This window comes from Amblyraja radiata, chromosome 17, assembly GCF_010909765.2.
Source record: "Amblyraja radiata isolate CabotCenter1 chromosome 17, sAmbRad1.1.pri, whole genome shotgun sequence".
In the NCBI taxonomy this organism is placed as follows: domain Eukaryota; kingdom Metazoa; phylum Chordata; class Chondrichthyes; order Rajiformes; family Rajidae; genus Amblyraja; species Amblyraja radiata.
Genome location: NC_045972.1, coordinates 12,575,766 through 12,596,427, shown reverse-complemented (window position 1 = coordinate 12,596,427; position 20,662 = coordinate 12,575,766). Strand labels below are relative to the sequence as shown.

General features: G+C 38.8%; 1 long non-coding RNA gene across 7 annotated transcripts in view; it reads left to right on the top strand.

Annotated features, from left to right (window-relative positions):
* The window catches only part of LOC116982496, a 171,291-nt gene that overhangs the window by 18,742 nt on the left and 131,887 nt on the right, over positions 1-20,662 (top strand). For 5 of the 7 annotated variants that reach the window (XR_004414471.1, XR_004414470.1, XR_004414469.1 and 2 more), the window contains exons 2-3: positions 5,661-5,813; positions 12,613-12,816. This is a non-coding gene — a long non-coding RNA (uncharacterized LOC116982496). Of the gene's footprint in view, positions 1-5,660; positions 5,814-12,612; positions 13,110-13,861; positions 14,247-20,662 lie in introns of those variants that run through there. The other 2 variants (XR_004414472.1, XR_004414466.1) reach the window with 2 other exon arrangements.

The window sequence follows — 20,662 nt, the reverse complement described above, 5'->3', positions numbered from 1 at the left end:
CAGTGCTGGTGAGAAAAGATGAAGATTTTCCCCTTAGAGCGAAATAATTTATCTTTCCATTTGAATATCCCAAAGTAAAACACTTGATTGGGTTAAGATTATAGTTGCATTGATAACATATGTTTGTTATTTTAAAGCAAGTTTTATTTGCAGACGAGTTAGGCTTTTTATTATTTGAGGCAATTACAAACTGCATTACTTTTCTGACAAATTGTCCAATATTAAATTTGCACATTTTCCCGATCTCCATTGAAGTAAATTTGTTAAATGAAACTATAGTTGAAGAAATATGACATTTTAACATCTGCTTAGTGTTTTGAAAACAGATTTGAGGTAACAAAATATTTCACAATGATAGTGGATCTGCTGAAGAATTTCATATCAACTTTATAATTATTAAAAAGGCTTGAGTATTTTGAGTATTTGAGCACACACTAGAGTATTGTGTGCAATTTTGGTCCCTTAATTTGAGGAAGGATATTCTTGCTATTGAGGGAGTGCAGCATAGGTTTACAAGGTTAATTCACGGGGTGGCGGGACTGTCATATGCTGAGAGAATGGAGCGGCTGGGCTTGTACACTCTGTAGTTCAGAAGGATGAGAGGTTATCTTATTGAAACATATAAGATTGTTAAGGGTTTGGACACGCTAGAGGCAGGAAACATGTTCCCGATGTTGGGGGAGTCCAGAATCAGGGGCCACAGTTTACGAATGAGGGGTAAGCCATTTAGAACGGAGACGAGGAAACACATTTTCTCACAGAGAGTTGTGAGTCTGTGGAATTCTCTGCCTCAGAGGGCGGTGGAGGCCGGTTCTCTGGATACTTTCAAGAGAGAGCTAGATAGGGCTCTTAAAGATAGCGGAGTCAGGGGATATGGGGAGAAGGCATGAACGGGGTACTGATTTGGGATGATCAGCCATGATCACATTGAATGGCGGTGCTGACTCGAAGGGCCGAATGGCCTACTCCTGCACCTATTGTATATTGATAAATTTCTGCAAATAAATATAAGCAAGTAAATAGCATCTTATTTCAAACATATACAAGTCATATTCATTTAATTAGCCGATAACTTCATCAAAACTTTTGTTTGAGTAAATAATTTTAATAAATTATAAATATTTTCCACCATTCAATGAATTCCAGTTGTTTTCTGAGGTGTCTATATAACACAGTATCAAGTGATGCACCATTTTATTACAGCTGAAAACAGAATGAATGATTGAACTATAGTTTGTTATACAGACATTTATTTGTGTTCTTCAATTTTGCATATCATTTAATATGGTCATATTCTCTTATGGGATAAGGTAAAGAAAAAATACAAAAATTGACAGATATTCTGATCAGAATAATCGTGCAAATTTGTCTTCATTTTACATGAAGTTTTGATAAATGTCGAGTAATTTTATATTTTAATCATATTATTCAAGAAAAAAAATTCCTTTCGAAAATGTGATCAGTTGCTAAAATCCTAAGAAGCATTGATTGTAATATTTTTTTCAAATCAACCCACCTGTGGTAGGATGTTTTTCCAAATATATTATTTACGACGAGAAGAATTCATAAAGTAATTTCAATAATGTTTTTTTATGTAGAGTAATAGTTACGATGCCTCTGAAATATTGTCCAGGAAGTACTTTGGAAAGTTTGGACATTCTCACTCTCTATATAGAAACAATGAACTGCAGATGCTGGTTAATACACAAAAAATATTATAAGTGCAGGAGTAACTCGGCTGGTCAGGCAGCATCTCTGGAGAACTGGGATAGGTGATGTTTCGGTTCGAGACCGTTCTTCAGTCTCATCTCAAATGAAAACACACCTATCCATGTACCCCAGAGATGCTACCTGACATGTTGAGTTACTCCAGCACTTTGTGACATTCTCTATATAGCTGGAATGGCAAAGGACAAATCTGAAGCAGAAACCGAAATAAATGGTTTATTTTTATTTTTATTTTTTATTTATTTATTATTTATATTTATTAGAAGCAATTGTACAAAGAGAAAATAATCGACATAACAGTTATACAATATTTGTACTGCTTCAGTTTTAACATTTTATAAACTAATAACTAGATCGGAAAAAAAGAAAAAGGAAAAAAGGGAAAGAAAGAAGAAAAGAAAAAGAAAAGAAAGAATTAAATGTTTTTATTCCACCTTAGGATCCATACTGCTTTCTTTCCTCTCCTATACCAGTAGGTGCAACCTCAGGCAGTGAGTCCATTTCTCAGCCATGATTTACATTGGGCTTGTGCATCCACTCCAAAGATGCACATGCCAAAGATACAGTTGATTACCACATGGCATTCCAGATGAACAATCTATTAATTCCAACCCGCCCTCTCCTTATAACTCTCCATCCCACGGTTATGCTCTCAAACATGCCCAAACATTATTGTGAATCTCTGTGGCAGTAGCACTAATAGCTGCACCACTGTGCCATACTGTCTTATTCAAGTCCATCGGCATTTATGGTTTTCAGAGACTTGAGCTTATTTTCTTATCAATGCAACTTTAACTGGAAATTAATGGGTCAGCTGAGCACTTGATCACCTGCTGTCAATGTAATTGATCATGCACATATGATTCTCAGCCTAGCAGCGCCATTAAAATTGCACAGCTTTCTCTCTGCTGTGTACAATTAGTGAATGGACTTTCACATACGGGAGTGGATGGGTCTGGTTTCTCACTTTGCAAAATAAGCCATCTCTATGTTCATTCAGAAATTGGGTAATCAAGGTGCATCAATATCATACAAAGAAAGGTATTTGATTCAAAAGTATTTAACTTAATATTCTACTAGACCAAGTGCAGATCCGTTGGGTCTGTTCCCCAATGTGCGGTTTCAGGGGAGTACCCCCCCCCCCACCATGCACACACACACAGCGGGTCCGATCTAAGCTGTCAATGACAGGTGGGGCCAGGTGGGGGGCAGGGCCGGGCGGGGCCATGATGCAGTTGGGCCAGGTGCAAAGGCATTGAGAGGTCAGCGGGCGAAGCCGGGCGGGACCAGCAGCCAGGCTGGGAGGGGGGGGGGGGGGGGGGGGGCCGGGCGGGGCCTGGAGGCAGTTGGGCCAGGTGCAAAGGCATTGTGAGGTCAGCAGCTGGGCAACCTTAATATTTTTTTAAATGTCAGGGAGGGGGAGAGATCTCCCACCCCTGTCCCATTGTGATGTGATTGTACATCTGTGAGATGGCACTGTGACTCATGCAGCAGTTTGATTTTAGCGGGACCACGTGAAGGATCCAATCCCCCACCCCAGTCCCGTTGTGATGTCATATATGTAAATGAGATCCATTGTGATTGGATCAGTGAGGTGGCACTGTGACTCATGCAGCAGTTTGATTTAATTTTTTTTGATGTTTTGTGAACAATTTTATTCAAAATCTGGGGAAATAATTGACCAAATCTAGAGAGGAGTGCATTTCTGAAATCATGTTAAATCCCTACTGAAATATGTAAAATTCTTCGCGTTTTTGCGTCTGGTTTTTGAGGAACTACGTTTCAAAGGCAAAATGACACACACACACACACACACACACACACACACACACACACACACACACACACACACACACACACACACACACACACACACACACACACACACACACACACACACACACACACACACACACACACACACACACACACACACACACAGAGTTTTAATAGATACTAGTCCAAGTGCAGACCCATTGGGTCTGGTCCCCGAACGTGCTTCAGACCCCGAGTACGGGGAGGGGGGGAGGGAGGGGGAGAGGGGAAGGGACAGGAGGGGAGGGGAGGGGGGGGGGAGAGTGGGGGGAGGGGTGGAGGGGGGAGGGTATTGTTACCGAACTGAACTCACTGTAGAATGATCAGAGACTATGAGGCCTCGCATCCTCGGCGCTTCTGACACGCCGGCTCTATCACGCTGGCTGTTCCCCCGCTGCTGCGGTTGAACATCCAATGTTTGGCTTGAGGCAGCGTGACAGAGCCGGGCCGGGCACCAGCGGTAGGGAAAAATGTCGGCGTTTTTCGAGCAGAGCCGGGCGTCAGCAGCCATTATGGTCGCTGGCCAGCAGGAGGCGACAAAATTAGTGAGTGGGGGGGGGGGTCCAAATGTTTTGAGGAGTGCATGAGTGAATGTAAGAGTGAATTAGCTAGCGAAATGGAAAAAATGACGGAGATTCAGTGTGTGGTGCTGGCGGACCAAGGAATCAAAGGCCGAATCTGACATACACCCACAAACACACACACATACACAGAGTTTTAATAGTATATGGAAATGAAGTAATCACTTTTAGTTAAGTGAAATCTTTCTTTTTGTTATGCTGCACTTTAATTCTCAGTTAGAAATTTAGTTTCGTAAAAAAATTATGGGAGGAATAGATCAGGTGGACGCACAGAGTCTCTTGCCCAGAGAGAACCAAAATCGAGAACCAGAGGGCATAGGTTTACGGTGCAGGGGGAAAGATTTTATAGGAATCTGAGGGATAACTTTTTCACGCAAAGGGTGGTGGGTTTATGGAAGGAGCTGCCAGAGGAGATGGTTGAGGCAGGGTCTATCACAACATTTAGGAATCAAATAGACAGGTACATGGATAGGACAAGTTTAGAGGGATATGGGCCAAACATAGGCAAGTGGGATTAGTGTAGACGGGACATGTTGGTCGGTTTGGGCAAGTTGGGCTGAACTGCCTGTTTCCACACTGTATGACTGATTCTATTTATTTTAATATATATGGTGTGAACTGTTGCCATGAATTGTCTTGCTCCAGATAATCCTGGACGGTAATAAATCCAGTGCGTCACACTCATACAATACAGAAAGTGTCAATAATTTGAGCTCCATCCAAGTTAGAGACTGGCTGTCATATTCTAATAGCTGCATAATTGCTCAGAATATTTTATTTGTTACTGAATTTAGTGATACAACATGGAAACAGGACCTTTGGCCTACTGAATCCATGCTGATCATTGATCAGATGTTCACACCGATTCTATGTTATCCCACTTTCCCATCCATTTCCTACATATTAAGGGCAATTTACCGATTCACCATGTGTCTTTGGGATGTGGGAGAAAACCGGATGAAACACATGCAGTTACAGGGAGAAACCCCACGTAAACTCCACACAGACAGCACCCGAGACCAGGATCAAACCCTACTCTCTGTTGCTGTGAGCAAGCAGCTCTACCAGCTGCACCATGGTGTTGGACTTACAAATGCCTTTAATTAAAAGAGAACTCCAATAACATAAAGTTGCGTTTGGTCCTGTAAGTTCACCAATAATACGTTCAAATCTTGAATCTGTTTGCATTTAAACTAGAGTTCCTTATAGAGTTAGTTGGTAAATTCACCCAGTCGATCTTTAACTTATGTTTGACAGAAAATGCCTATCATATCACAGATTAAGAATTGAATCCAAAAAAAATAGTTACACAGCATTTTGTGAAATAAATAGTTCAACTTTCTTTACGTGACTTTATACAACTTCAACCAACTGCGTTGTGCCCCTGTGCTTTATCTGCGCCCACAGTTCACATTGAGTTGATTGAGATGGATTGGCCTGAAATGCACGCAGTTACTTGTGGGTTGGAGGAGAACTTGCGGTAAGGAAACCCTCATGGGTCAGCATCTACGTGACTCTCATGCTTGTACATTGCAGTGAAGAAGTGAGACCATGCTGGAGGACAGGCGTTGGGACATTTGACCTCTTGCTCTATCCTGAGAGTCACCATGCGGTCGATGGAGGTTCTTGGTGCTGGATACACTTCGTATCTGGCTCCTTGTTTTACATTTGCTGGCCTGGATGGGAAAGGTGAGCCGTTTTCATTTTGTTAATCTTTTAATTAGCAATAACATTTTAAATTAATTTACATTTTAATTATGTTTTAATTGAAGTATATTTATTTGAACTTGGTTTACATGTGACTGATATCAGACTTATGAAGAGCTAGAGTTGAGCATCAGGATTGTCTGGTGGTGAGAGTGAAGGGGAGGTTAGATAGGGCGCTCTAGTTTAGTTTGGTTTAGTTTAGTTTAGAGATACAGCGTGGAAACATGCCCATCAGCCCCACCGACCAGCGATCCCCGCACGCTCGCACTCTCCTACACACTAGAGACGAATTACAATTTTATCAAAGCCAATTAACCTACCAAGTTGCACGTCTTTGGAACTTTGGGAGGAAACCGGAGCACCCGGTGAAAACCCACGTGGTCACAGGGAGAATGTAAAAACTCCGTACAGACAGCACCCGTAGTCAGGATTGAACCCAGCTCTCTGGCGCTGGAAAGCAGCAACTCTACCGCTGCGCCACCGTGCCACCCCAAAGGATTCCTTAGGACATGATATCTGATTGGCACATGCAGAACACTCTAGCTTGTAGATTAGCTTCCACAAAAGGTTATTGTGGCCATAGGAGAGGGCTGGGGGTTGGGGCAAGCCTGATGCATGGATTTGGTTCAGCACAATGACCCCCCATGGTAAGCAGCTTTCATATGAAGCTCGTAAAACATTTGTGATGTACTGAAACTGTAACACACTCTACAGATTCCTTTGTGAGTTATTATCAGTAGCAAGCCTAATTAGTTTGAAAGCCACTCATTCTAATTTTAGATTAAAATGTAATAATACCACAAACCTTCAAAATAGTGTCCATTAGGCGATCAGATTTACCTCAGCCACTTAATAGATGGTTAAAGCAATATACCACTCCATGAAAGCAATTCTCATGTCATATTCTATTGTCTCATTTGTAAGACTGACCATCATACAGAGTGTATGCAATCAAGTTTGAGCATTTATCATCCATCTGCAGTAATCCTTAAACACCTTGAATGTGGAGGTGAGGTGGGCTTCAGATTTTGCCTTCTCCATGAAAGAAACTCCATTTTGGGACTGTTTACCTTTGCTAGACCTCTAAACCCAGTGGTGAAATGGCCCCTCTCGTGTGCAATAAATAAATGTGGTAAAACAGATTTTTTTTAGTGATGCCATGGCAAACTAATTGAATCCAAACGTGACCTGGGTTCGATCCTGACTACGGGTGCTGTCTGTATGGAGTTTGTAAGTTCTCCCCGTGACCGCGTGGGTTTTCTCCAAGATCGTCGATTTCCTCTCACAATCCAAAGACGTACAGGTTTGCAGGTTAATTGGCTTGGTATAAATGTAAATTGTCCTTAGTGTGTTTAGTTGGATAGTGTTAATTTGCAGGGATCACTGGTCGGTGCTGATTCGGTGGGCCGAAGGGCCTGCTTCTGTGCTGTATCTCTAAACCAAACTAATCTAAACTGACCCAACAGGAATCTGATGGGAATGAACTGACTATGCCCTTCTTTCTCACATTATAGGACATTAAACATGCAAAGATAGTTTCACCATACATAGGTTATGTTTGATTAAACTTATAACGAGTATTTTTTGCCTTCAGTATCTTTTATATTCTGGTGCTTAATTATATGATTGGCAATTTATTCTGCTTTGGTGAGTCCATTTCTGCCTCTATCCAAATGTTCTTCTATTCCCCCTCCTACGATTGTTCATTCCTAAAACTTTATTTTTATAATATAGCAAATTCGGCATCATCAGGTTAGTATCTAACATGTAGTACACTAGACATTTTTGGTCCATCAATAGACAATAGTGGCAGAAGTAGGCAATTCGGCCCATCGAGCCAGCACTGCCATTCATTGTGATCATGGCTGATCATCCACAATCAGTACCCCATTCCTGCCTTCTCCGCATGTCTCTTGACTCCGCTATCTTTAAGAGCTCTATCTTACTCTCTCTTGAAAGCATCCAGAAAATTGGCCTCCACTGCCTTCGGTGGCAGAGAATTCCACAGATTCACAACTCTCTGGGTGAAAAAGTTGTTCATCATCTCCGTTCTAAATGGCCTACCCCTATTCTTAAACTTTGGCCTCTGGTCCTGGACACCCCAACATTGAGAACATGTTTCCTGCCTCTAGCTTGTCCAATCCCTTTATAATCTTATATATTTCAATAAGATTCCCTCTCATCCTTCTAAATTCCAGAGTATACAAGCCCAGTCACTCCATTCTTTCAACATATAACAGTCCTGCCATCCTGAGAATAAACCTCGCGAACCTGCGCTGCACTCCCTCAATAGCAGGAATGTCCTTCCTCAAATTTGGAGACCAAAACTGCACACAATCAAATTTGGAGTCCAAAACTGCATCCTGCTTCAAAAGTATCTCCACTCATGTTGATGAAAGACATTTCTCACCTCCCAGTGCCAAGCTCTTCTATCTTCATGACTCCCCCTGCCGGCCTTCTATCCTCCCTGGACTTTTTTATTTCAAGTTCAAGTTCAAGTTCAAGTTCAAGTGAGTTTATTGTCATGTGTCCCTGTATAGGACAATGAAATTCTTGCTTTACTTAAGCACACAGAAAATTTCCTACTGCCAACGTGGCATGACACATCTTAATGTCTCCACCCCCCTTACCCAATTCAATCTCCCTCTCTCTGAACGCACAACTCTCCACACGCAGTAACAATCCCAATTTTGTTATCAAACCCGTATATACATTGAGTCTGACGAAGGGTCCCAACACAAAACATCACCTATCCGTGTTCTCCACAGATGCTGCCTGACCCATTGAATTACTCCAGCACTTTGCATCTTTTTTTTTGTAATCTGTTAGTGTTTACCAGAATCTTGCATTTCTGATTGCCTCACGGTGCATAAAATGTTAAAATAAATTGCTGGCCATTAGTTATGGACTAGCGCTGAAAGATAATAAAATAGGAAATGGTTTAGATTTGTAGTTAATGCTAAAAAACCACGTACAACTTTTATAATACCTAAAACTTCCCCCGGAATTCCTGTCCATTCATTGACATCAATTTGCTACCTTTTTAAAGTCCTTTTTTGGTGTTGTGCTTTTGCACATCAATGATGTTGGAACAGGAGAGGCTAAACCTTTACTTCATATCCTAACGGCCTTAAAGGATCCTCAGGTGTCAATCAGAGTCCAAGGCAGGAAGAATGAATTAGATTACAATCAATGCTCCTTCTTAGGCTTTTAGCAACTGAACACATATTCAAAAGGAAATGTATTTTTGAATAATATGCTCAAAACATAAAATTACTCAATACTTATCCAAACTTCATGTAAAATGAAGACAAACTTGTATGATCAGAATGCCTGTCCGTCTTTGTAATTTTAATTTACCTTTAATCCCTTAAGAATACTTTATTCAATGTGAAATTATTTGCCAAAAATAAAAGATTAAAAGAAATAGAAAGCAAAAACCAAAAGACATACTGTTTTGTTCATTTGAAGAAATGGGTATGCAAAAACCTTTGAGTGTTCAGGGCCAGATAAATTGTTTGGCTGTCACTTCAGTGAGAAACTAGTATGTGAATGTTGCAAATTCATGCCCTTGTGCACTTTGAATGGGAAGTCTATTGGCAAGGTATCGGTTTAACAAAGCTCGTGAAGGAGCAGGACAAATCAGAGCAAGTTCCAGGTTTCTGCTTTTAACTGCACTCACTAGTCGATGTGGAGGTAGATGGTTCATTAAAGCAGAAAGCTGATGACTCGTCACTTTTTCTATCACTAAAGCTGGCCCTTCAGAATGCAACTTTTCTTTTAACTTTTCAACAAATGGATAATTGGAAATTTCATCCCAGTCGGGTGGACCTAACACAGTCTACAGGCATTATTGTCAATAGAATGAATTTCGGATGCAGAATAAGCTCTGATACAAATATAATATGAGTGCTACTGACATGATGAATTGCTAGACAATACTGTTTTTTAAAAAAAACTTTTTCTTCACAATTTATCATCCCAATGAAAGTTAAGTAGTAAATATTACTGCACAAAATTCCCTGCCACCTGAATCTGCGTTGTCATTTACAACCTTATCGCAAACATTTTCATATACGGTTCAGCAAAACCTAATATATTTCCTAAATTTGCCTACCTGTTACTCAACTAATTGCATGGCAGTAAAATCATGAAAATTAAGCTTCAGAAATTTACGAAAAAAAATTTAGTATAGAAAAATCAATATTGCCAAAGATTTTATAAAAATCAATGGAACCAATTTTATTACATATTATTTCTGATTAGTTTGAAATTATATTTTAGTTTTTGCAATATCATTCAAATAATAGAACAATATCAAATTATGTTAAACTGGGAACAAGCTTTAAAACATTGAGAAAAACTTTGTAGGAAAATCTTATTACTAACTGTAATCAAGGGATTGGTTACTATTAAAGATAGCAAATTACTTGCGTGAAAATATGAAATAGCCCGCGTCATTCTTTTTCTGCATTAAGATTGGAATTGTTCTAGGAGCTATAGTTATTTAATTTGTGTGCATTGAATATCATTGTATCATAACGCAAATGATATAAGAAACAGATTATGGCTGAGTGCCAGCTTGGTTCTAAATTAACTTTAAACACAGTTATTGAAACAGAATTTACTAAATACTGTTGCAGACTGCATGTTAAAAGTGGAAAGAATCAAATTAGTTTAATCCTTCCTTACATTTTATACATTTCCTATCCTTCATTTAAAAAGAAGCCTTAACAGATGACACACGGTGGAAAGTAGTTGCTCACAATGTTACATGTAGATGTGTATATAGTTGTGGAACTGAGATATGTGAGAACACATTTAATTATTTATTTACCCCTCATGAGTGGGTTAAAAAAATAAATTGTTACTCGTTTACTTGGGAAGCAATCAATAGAGTATTTAGTACTGTGAGGAAGTATTTTATGGGTTATTTTTCCAAAATATTTTCGTGGGTAAATGAATCCTTGCTCCTGACTCCACTCCCCCGCAACTTCCTTTGAAATAGAGAATCCCCGACCTCACCACATACAGTTTAGTACCCACGTTCAGTCTATTTTGTTGTCGATTTAAGAACTATCTTTAGGAAATTCGGTAGCTTAATTTAATGCACTGGAATTCTGAGGTTCAAATTGTTTTCTTCTCAATAGAGGCATGATCTGTCTGTGTATAAAAATAGGTAGAAAAATTACTGAAAATCTAGGTTTTGATGATGTCTGTGGTCTGACATCACTGAAATTATTGAATAGGGAAATAAAAGTCAGGATAAAATACTGAAGTTTCATAATTCATAGGATTCACATGCAATAGGTGTTAAAAACAATGTAGAACTATATAATTTCTGATGGTTTCAGATTGTTTAATGATCTGGTTTTACAAGGAGATAGAATTTAAAAAGTATTAAGAATTATTTGCAGAAAAAATAATTCTAAAAATATCAAATTTATATTCTGATGATCAAAACAAGTTTTATGTTGGTAAAACTATGGAAACATTTTCAGTGATAAAACACGGGTTGAAGAGAGATGGAGGCTAGTGCATTGGCAGAAATTATTTGCAATAAAATGTTTTAACCCTTATATTTTCTATTGCAGATGTGAACACTGCATTTGTATTGTTGAAAAATGTCAAGTATATTTGATTTTTGGATCTGGGGTTAAAGTATTTTATTGAATATCATCTCCTCTGCACACACTTAATTTATAGAAAGCTTCAACTTTGCAATTTGCAATGGTTTAGAGATTCAAATCTGTATACAAAATGAATCCCTTCTATTAATAACTTCATGTAATCCCCTGTTCATGAAACAGGGAGACTTCATTTGATTATAAATACTTGGTAATTATTAGGTGCAGCTTATGATAACGTTTGAAATATTTTGAATGCCTGCTTTGCTTTGGCTGGTTTTGAGAATCAGTTTGTAAACTAGAAATCAGTATGATATCTGCTCAAAATCACTTAATCAGAATAATATATTTTAATTGCAATATATATTAAATTTGACTAACTTAACACGAAACTTAAATCCTCTTAAATTGTTTTTTTTAATCAATAATATTCTTTTGTTCAAGATAACTAAAGAATAATGCCACTATAATGAAGGCTATAGTGAAATTCTTCAACAACACTTTTTCTCGAAGAATTGCTCAGTTAAAACAGATCTGTGTTACTGTGTTTCCCTTCAGATCTGGGACTGCAACCATATTTCTTAATTAAAATGAAAACAAAAACAATATTGAATAAAGCAAGCTGGCAGAAGCAATTTTGAGTATGGCAGTGTCAATTAGCCATGGCTGCATACTGTGGAAGCCAGATTTTTGCAAGGGTCCATTTTGGGGATTGAATCTACCTAAAATCACTCCAGCTTTTCAGTCGGATTAAAGCCCATACATGTTCTTCTTCACGCATTGTTGTTAGTTGAGTTGAAAGATAAAATCACAGAAAGTTTTCTAGTTCATAATTGCATTGAAATAACTAAACATGCATATCCCACAACTTTTAAAAACTGATCTTCTTTTGGAACACACCTGTTCTATCTGTGCAAGCTAGTCAGCTTCATAACTGATGTACTTTGTATACTTTAGCAGATGAGGATTAACAGGAGTTGGGTACTCAACGTTAAACCTTTGCTGTATTGCTCTTTATCCTTTGATAGAGATTTTTTAAGAGTATGTATTTGTTAATATGTTTCAGAGGGCTTGCAGATAAGGAATGTGTACTTAAATTGTGGAGATTTCTCTTCTTTTATTTGTTTTCCTTCTCTCATTTTGTTCTCTTCCAGACTGAAAGCTCATATCCTATAGTTGGCAGGCTGGGATCATCTGGACACCGGGCATCTCTTTGACCACCATGAGTGCTGCTTCATGATCTGCCAGCACCAGCCATAACTCACCAGTGCAAGATAGATCATGTATTTTGCTTTTCCCCCCAATGACACTCAAACTAGATAATCTGGCCAAAAGCCAGTGACATTTATCCAGCAAAGGTATGTGGTAGATAATACTGCAACTATTGATAAAGAAACAAGTATTCTGATGCTTGTAATCTACATGATGCAACAAATAAAATAAACAATGGAAATATACTGGACAATACAAACTCATGTTATCCAGTGTGCTAATAATGCTATGTTTCTGATCACTTTATCCTTTATATCATTAGTGGTAGGTTGGTTGGGAATCATTAGCACATGTCTTATCTACCTGTAAAATGTATTTTACCAATTGCTGCTTTTATAATTAGCAAATAAATAACACGTCCTACAAAATCTGTAAATGGCAAGAGACTTCACCTTTTAATAGTGTCCATCTTTCATCTGCGAGCATTCTGAAACAGTGAAACATTTTCACAATCCGTGAGCTAGTCTTCGCTGCTCCACACACTATCAGGCACATGTCGCCTTACACCAGAGCACCATGGATCACAGCCGCAATCACTGCAATGCCACAAACACATTAATGGATTAACAACCACGCAGAAAGAAGGATGTATTCCTCAACCACTCTTTCCCCCCAGGAATGTTGGAAATCATTCATCTTCTTGCTGATATTGATATTTGCATCAAAACATCAAGACAGCCAATATTCCAAATTCAACAAACTTGTTAATATATCTTAATTGGCCCAGATTACAAATTCTGTTTCTTTCTTCAGCTTGCAGACAAGAATTTGATAAGATATTTGCTCGGTGTCAGTGAAATATCGAATAAATCCAACGATAGTGCAAACAGTTAACATTTAAGAATCTTGACACACAGTGAGTCCACATGTGTATGGCAGATGTGTGGACATAAGCTTGGCATTCTCTGAGAACCACCCGATAGTTACATGGCTGCTGGTAGTTGATTTTATTAATACATAAAGGTCAATCACTATGGGACTAGCATTCTGCCATACAGGGAAGAGAGGTTCTCCTGGATGCAATTCTGAGGTTACTGTTTAACTGATCATGTAGATTATTGAGTGCCATAAATCTGCCCGTTGATCTGCTTTTGCGATCTTAAAAGATAGCTTTTATTTTTTTAAATCCAGTGTAAGAATGAATGATGCCGATGAACACGAGGAGAAAGTAACATATCTTCATCCATTGCCGCATTTTTTTTTGCCAAGAATAACCACTGTAAAACTGGCCAGTGTATTATGGCAGATTTGCCAGATTCCGTTGTTCTAATATTCCTAACTTCTTAAATAAATGCATGCACTGCTGCTGGCATATGATTGATTGAAATGCCCTCTGGAGTATTGAGATGATTCCAAGCCTGTTTAAAATGGAAGCTCGTTCTTTGTTTTCTAAAGGAATCCTAACAAACTCAACTAAACCATTAACCATGTGTGATTGGACAGTATCTATTCCAAATACTTGTAACTTTACTCGCTTTTATAGTCTCAATTAAAAAAAGATGCCTGCTTTGTTTCACAGATGGCAAATGGAGGTATTCGAACACATTGAGAGTTTTAGTAGGATCACGCAGTAATATACCGATAATGATTCTTATACCCCTGCTGTATCAGCGCAGCATATCAGCACCTGTGGTGAATGGGACACTTATGTCGTATTTGTTCCGAACTATAATGAAACTTCACAAAAGCTTTTTTTAAATTCCAGAGAAGTCAGAATAATAATTTGATGGTGAGATTCCACCACAACACCCGTACGTTAACGAAGGTACCCACATCCACTTTCGTACTCTGACCTGATTCTTCTCCAGAATGGATTTGTTTACAGCTCTCAACTTGCATGCGAGATACAAAAATATTGATTTTTACCATGCATGCATAATCGTCCTAGCTCATCTTAACTTTCCCCTTCCTTTGTTGTAGACAGTAAAGAGAAAACCTTGCCCTCTCAGAAACATAATATCTCTATTAGTAATATTTTCATAAATAATTTAGTGCAAATTGATTTGATTTTTTACCCCAATCATTAAACAAATTCCAGGGGTCATTTCCTGTACTTCAAAAGTATTGAATTGTAGTGAATGTTATGAGTCAAGTTATCTTACAGCATGAGAACACATTTCATCTTTCCATACTTCCGTACAACATTAAAGGAGGCCATTTTGACCCATTGCATCTGTGCCGGATCATCATAACAATCCCATTCTCCCAATAATTTCCCCTGTAAACCTATTCCTCCCACCTTCCCGTCAATCCTCCTGGATTCTTCCACCCATCTGTATACAAAGGGACAATTGACAATGGGCAATTGACCAACCAACCGGCACACCTTTGGGATGTTGGAGGAAACCAGAGCACATATGGGAAACCCTTTACAGCCACAGAGAGAAAGTACATAGAAACATAGAAACATAGAAAATAGGTGCAGGAGTAGGCCATTCGGCCCTTCGAGCCTGCACCGCCATTCAATATGATCATGGCTGATCATCCAACTCAGTATCATGTACCTGCCTTCTCTCCATACCCCCTGATACCTTTAGCCACAAGGGCCAACTCCCTCTTAAATATAGCCAATGAACTGGCCTCAACTACCTTCTGTAGCAGAGAATTCAACAGATTCACCACTCTCTGTGTGAAAAATGTTTTTCTCATCTCGGTCCTAAAAGATTTCCCCCTTATCCTTAAACTATGACCCCTTGTTCTGGACTTCCCCAACATCAGGAACAATCTTCCTGCATCTAGCCTGTCCAACCCCTTAAGAATTTTGTAAGTTTCTATAAGATTCCCCCTCAATCTTCTAAATTCTAGCGTGAGTACAAGCCGAGTCTATCCAGTCTTTCTTCATATGAAAGTCCTGACATCCCAGGAATCAGTCTGGTGAACCTTCTCTGTACTCCCTCTATGGCAAGAATGTCTTTAGAACAACTGCAGTAGATGCAGGAAGATTGCAGTAGAACCTCCCTGCTCCTATACTCAAATCCATACAACTCTACATGGACAGCAGCTGATACAATACGATAGAACTTCATTTATCCCACGAGGGAAATTGATCTGACAGCAGTCATAAAGCACAGCAAGATACATGAAACATAAAATAGGCATTCAGGGAGCCTATAGGCCATCATATTAGTTGTAGATTCATTTCCCTCCTAATGACGATAATTTTCATGTTAGTACCATTGTGACCATAGGTACCATAGTACCAGAGGAGGAGTGCAAAGGCAATGGAAATTAGTATAGGAGTTGAAGATAAAAGAGATGTATACCCATTCTAAAATATGGCAAGTTTAATAGTCAGATAAACTACTGTTAAATTCTTAAAGACAAAAAAAAAGTTCTTATATTTGCATTTTACAAATAGTTTCCATTGGAACAATGGCCAGAATCATAGGATTTAAATTGGTTAGCTCTTGAGAATGGATAATGGGATCACAGAGTGCAATTAACCTGTGCCAGCTGCATTAATACCGACAGCAACTTTTTCCTTCCAGCATATTTGTGTGATTGCTATGTGGAGCCAGTGTTAACCACTCTATTCATTGGCTGAGTGCCTCAACAGCGAACAAAACCACGAGTGACTGGTACCACTTAAAGCTACTTGGAGCCAAGAGCAGGGACATGCATTGTGATGGTTGTAAATGCTGGTTGCTCTGGAACTCATTCTGATCTGGGATACACCGAACATGGAGCTGTATGGGTGAGAGAGAGGACTCTACATGACTTAACATCACTTCCCTGGAAGACTTTATTGGAGGAGAGGAGGAAAAAGCAGAGGAGAAGAGATATGGGTTCTTCACAGAAGGGGCAGGATATCCTCACAGTTAGCCATGTAGTTCAAAACAAGAAACAAGCCCCATGTTCCTGTAGCCAGGAAAGTCTTTCAGATTGGAAAGAATTGTTCCTGAACCATTTCTTTTTCAGTGACCTCTGCAGAAACATTTAATAATTGCAATTATCTCACTTTTCTGAGAAAGATCTTCTTGACTGAATAGATTTTCCTTTCGCCATGTTCTTGTAGAAGAAAATCTGAATGTAATTTGTCTAATATTCAGTTGAATAAAAGAAGAGCTTTGATTGAAAATCTCCTATTTGGAAATATTACTTTTTATGAAATTTGCAATTTTGTTTATGACTAAAATGGAATATTATAAATAGTATAATATGAAGGGAACTTAGGCATATTTGATATGAAGACAAACACCATACTGATCTGAGCATTTGGTGAACATTTCTTTCGCCTTGGCAGCCAGCTGTTTATTTTGGGTGGATTATTTTGGTTACCAATTATTCTCAGTGCTTGGAGAACACTTGGGGGAAAAAAAAAGGGCCTTTATTAACAACTGGGTTGGGAGATTGCAACCTTCGCATGGTCTGAAGAAGGGTCTTGATCCGAAACCTCACCCATTCCTTCCCTCCAGAGATGCTGCCTGTCTCGCTGAGTTACTCCAGCATTTTGTGCCTATCTTCTATGATGTTCAGTTGTTGCCTGTACAGAATTGTGGACCATCTCAATCCTGGTTGTAAAAAGCACACAGAATGTGAGAATTTCAGTTCTGAGGATGACAGAGAAGCTTTGTTGACTTTTCTCTGTGATGCCAATGTTATGTTGATAATCACATTTTTAGTTTCAGTGTGGCCATCTCAGCTGATGTTCTGCAAATTCTTACTGTCTCAACATGGAGTACAGCATGCATGATTTTATGTGTTCAGGTTTTGAAGGGGGAGACCACTCTACAAGCAACACTCTTCCAACTACTGAGGAATGTTGCCACATAATAAATACATGCTGCAGTTAGGGAAGTGATGAGGGATGGGCGGAAAATCCTAGTGGGTCAAGGAGTCCTTGAGAAGTAGTGAAGATTAATGTCTACAGGAGGCATGCACTTTGTCGACGCAGTTACACTCCTGGTTGCTGAGGAAGTTTCCCTATGGATATGAGTACAATCTCAAATGCATGTACTTTCAAGAAACATGAAATGCAAGAAAATACCTGGCTATCTAACTATGCCCCTGGGCTGCAGGCAAAGTAGATGAAATCTCCACTCCTTAAGCAGTTTGTCTAACTTCCCTAATGTAGCAGTGTGCAGCAACTTATGGTGTGGCAACCTGGAATAATCCTAAACCCGGAAAGCTGATAGTGATCCTGATGTCCATATTCTAGGTAATAATGACACGTGTGATGTTGGTTAGGAGGTCAGAAGGCGGCTCGAGTGTTGCCTCTTTAAATTGTGCTATTTCTGGCAAAATGTGTTTGGTAATGCCTAGTTATTGAGTAGATAAAAGGAACTGCAGGTGCTGGAATCTTGCATACAACACAAATTGCTGGAGTAACTCAGCAGGACAGGCAGCATCTCTGGAGAGAAAGAATGGGTGAAGTTTCAGGTCGAGACCCTAATAGGAACTGGCATTTTTCAGACCATGTAGGTTGCAAATCTCACTGCAGACATGCTGCACTAGTGTTGATGCCATTTGAAGAAAATTTATTTTGGGAACAATGACAATGGAAAACCTTCAAAATATGTGGAGCAAATTTGTCAATGGAAATCTTCCAGCCCAAAATTTCAGTTGAACATTAAAATTGTGATATCTAGTAACTTGAAATTAAATTCATCCTTCTAATTACTATATGCAATGTAATCGCAAGGAAGTTGTATATTATGTACAATTATTCCTAAAGATATGACAATGACACAAGACCATCCAGTGGAAGAGGATAGTAATTGGATTCTACCATTCTATTTGGGCCATATGATCTTGGATACTTCAGATCATTTAAAAGTAGCAGTGGAGAGGAAGCGTTAGTGATTCAGAATCTTAGCTGTGAGATGGATAAAGAAGCTGGTAAGTTTATTAAAATTAATCAGAAATATTAAATAAGGGAACAAAGCCTTTATCATCAACTCACCAACTAAACTGCTCAGAAGAATTATTCTAATTCTTGAGAATAGCAAATGCTTAACCAGTGTTCTAGTTCATTAGATACATTATTCATTTTATTTTAAACTCCAGATCGCAAATTAAAATACCTTTCAACAATCAAATCAAAAGTTACATCTCGCCCAGGACTAGATTGAACATACTTTTCACACAATAAATATCTGTTACACCCTCAAGTCAGAATTTAATCTGACTGAGAAGTAATTTCATAGGTTAATGTGTAACTGCCAAGTTTATAATATGCAAACGCACTAACAGATTAGAAATTTTATTGGCAGCCCTATTTTTCTTAATTCCTTGAAATATGGAAGGAAAGCATAATATTTTGACATGAGTAAGTGAATTGTCAATTGAATCTGCAAAGCACAAGTGGTTATAACTGTCATCTGAACCCTGAAGTGTTAATCGCGATATGTTCGAGCACTCTTTAGCTTCTGATTTACTTCATGATTGCGATGGAAATGGATATGTTACCCCTCATTTGATCAAAGGACAAGGTTTAAGTTTCCAGCTCCTGTGGCACCGTATCAAAGTCTGCTGACTCTCCCAAGAAATTACTTGCAGGAAACATCAGACTTGGTGGCCTGGTTGGAAATACTGATTTTTTCTATTGTGTGAGAAGAAATGTTGCAATTTAAAATAGGAAATGGATCTAAATCGAATGCAACTTTCACCCCCTCTCAATTGTTGCTGCCTCCTGTTCTTCCATCATAGTCCAAACAGAGGTTGAGGCTTTGAAAGAAAATTACAGTGGGGTACATACATTGAGGAATGACTTGGTCAATAATGAAAGGAGGGGAAACAAATGAATTTTTGACTAGCTGATGGTTGGAATAAAATGTTTCGAAATTTTGCAATGCATACAGGAAACGTGCAACATATTATGTTATGCATTTCTTGCTCTGATGGATAATATTGTCAATACATTTTAGTTTGTTGCAGAAGTTCAAATAGCCACAGACAATGCAGAGGCCAGTTTCTCGTAATAAAATAAAATTGATAACTTATTTCACACGGCTTCTAGTGACCATCCCAGCAGCAGCAGCATTGCCACGAGGCTCTGAGATCATTGGCTGCCCATTATCTCCCTTGGATGACAGCAAGTGTGTGCGTGAAGCTTAGGACTTAGAGCAAACATTAATTTTAAATGGCACAATGTGTGATAGAAAACTGATGAATGAAGGTATAAAATAATAACTCAGACACGAATAAACCGGTGAGAAAGAAATGACTTAAAGCAAGAGAAAACAGAGACAATTTTAACCTTTAATGCCAGGAGCTAAAAACATAAATTGGCAGCTTATTTTACACACTGGCTTTCTTTCACAATAGTGCCAGGTGTGAAACCAATTGCCGACTGCTCTTGCTCTTTTTTTTAAAACAAATTTAACAACTCATTTCTCTCCGAAAAGGCTTAAACAGAGATTAAAAACCGAAAATGCTGAGTACTCAGCAGATGAGGAGGCATTTAAAGAAGTAGAGACACCCTGTAGAGAAGTGAAGTTAAATTTCAGGTTGATGAGGTTCAACAACCTGAAATGAGAAGTATATGTGACAGAATGCAAATATTTATCCAGCTGTGGTACCTTCTTTGTCAGAAGGTGGTAGTGTTTATTGTGTACTTTTACAAAGGTGCAATCTGTGCATTATGGTGCTCTTCCTATCCATAGTATTTTCCAATTGAAGTTGATGGGATACCTGACCACATATAAATTGCACATTGTGAGCAGCTATTGTTTCCCTTCATCTATGGTATGTCTAGAAACTTAAACTACAAATCATGGATTATTGGATTATTCAATTTTAGGTTTAGTTTAGTGATACAGCGCGGAAACAGGCCCTTCGGCCCACAAAGTCCGCACCGACCAGCAATCCCCACACACATTAACACCATCCAACACACACTAGGGACAATTACACATACACCAAGCCAATTAACCTACATACCTGTACGTCTTTGGAGTGTGGGTGGAAACCAAAGATCTTGGAGTAAACCCA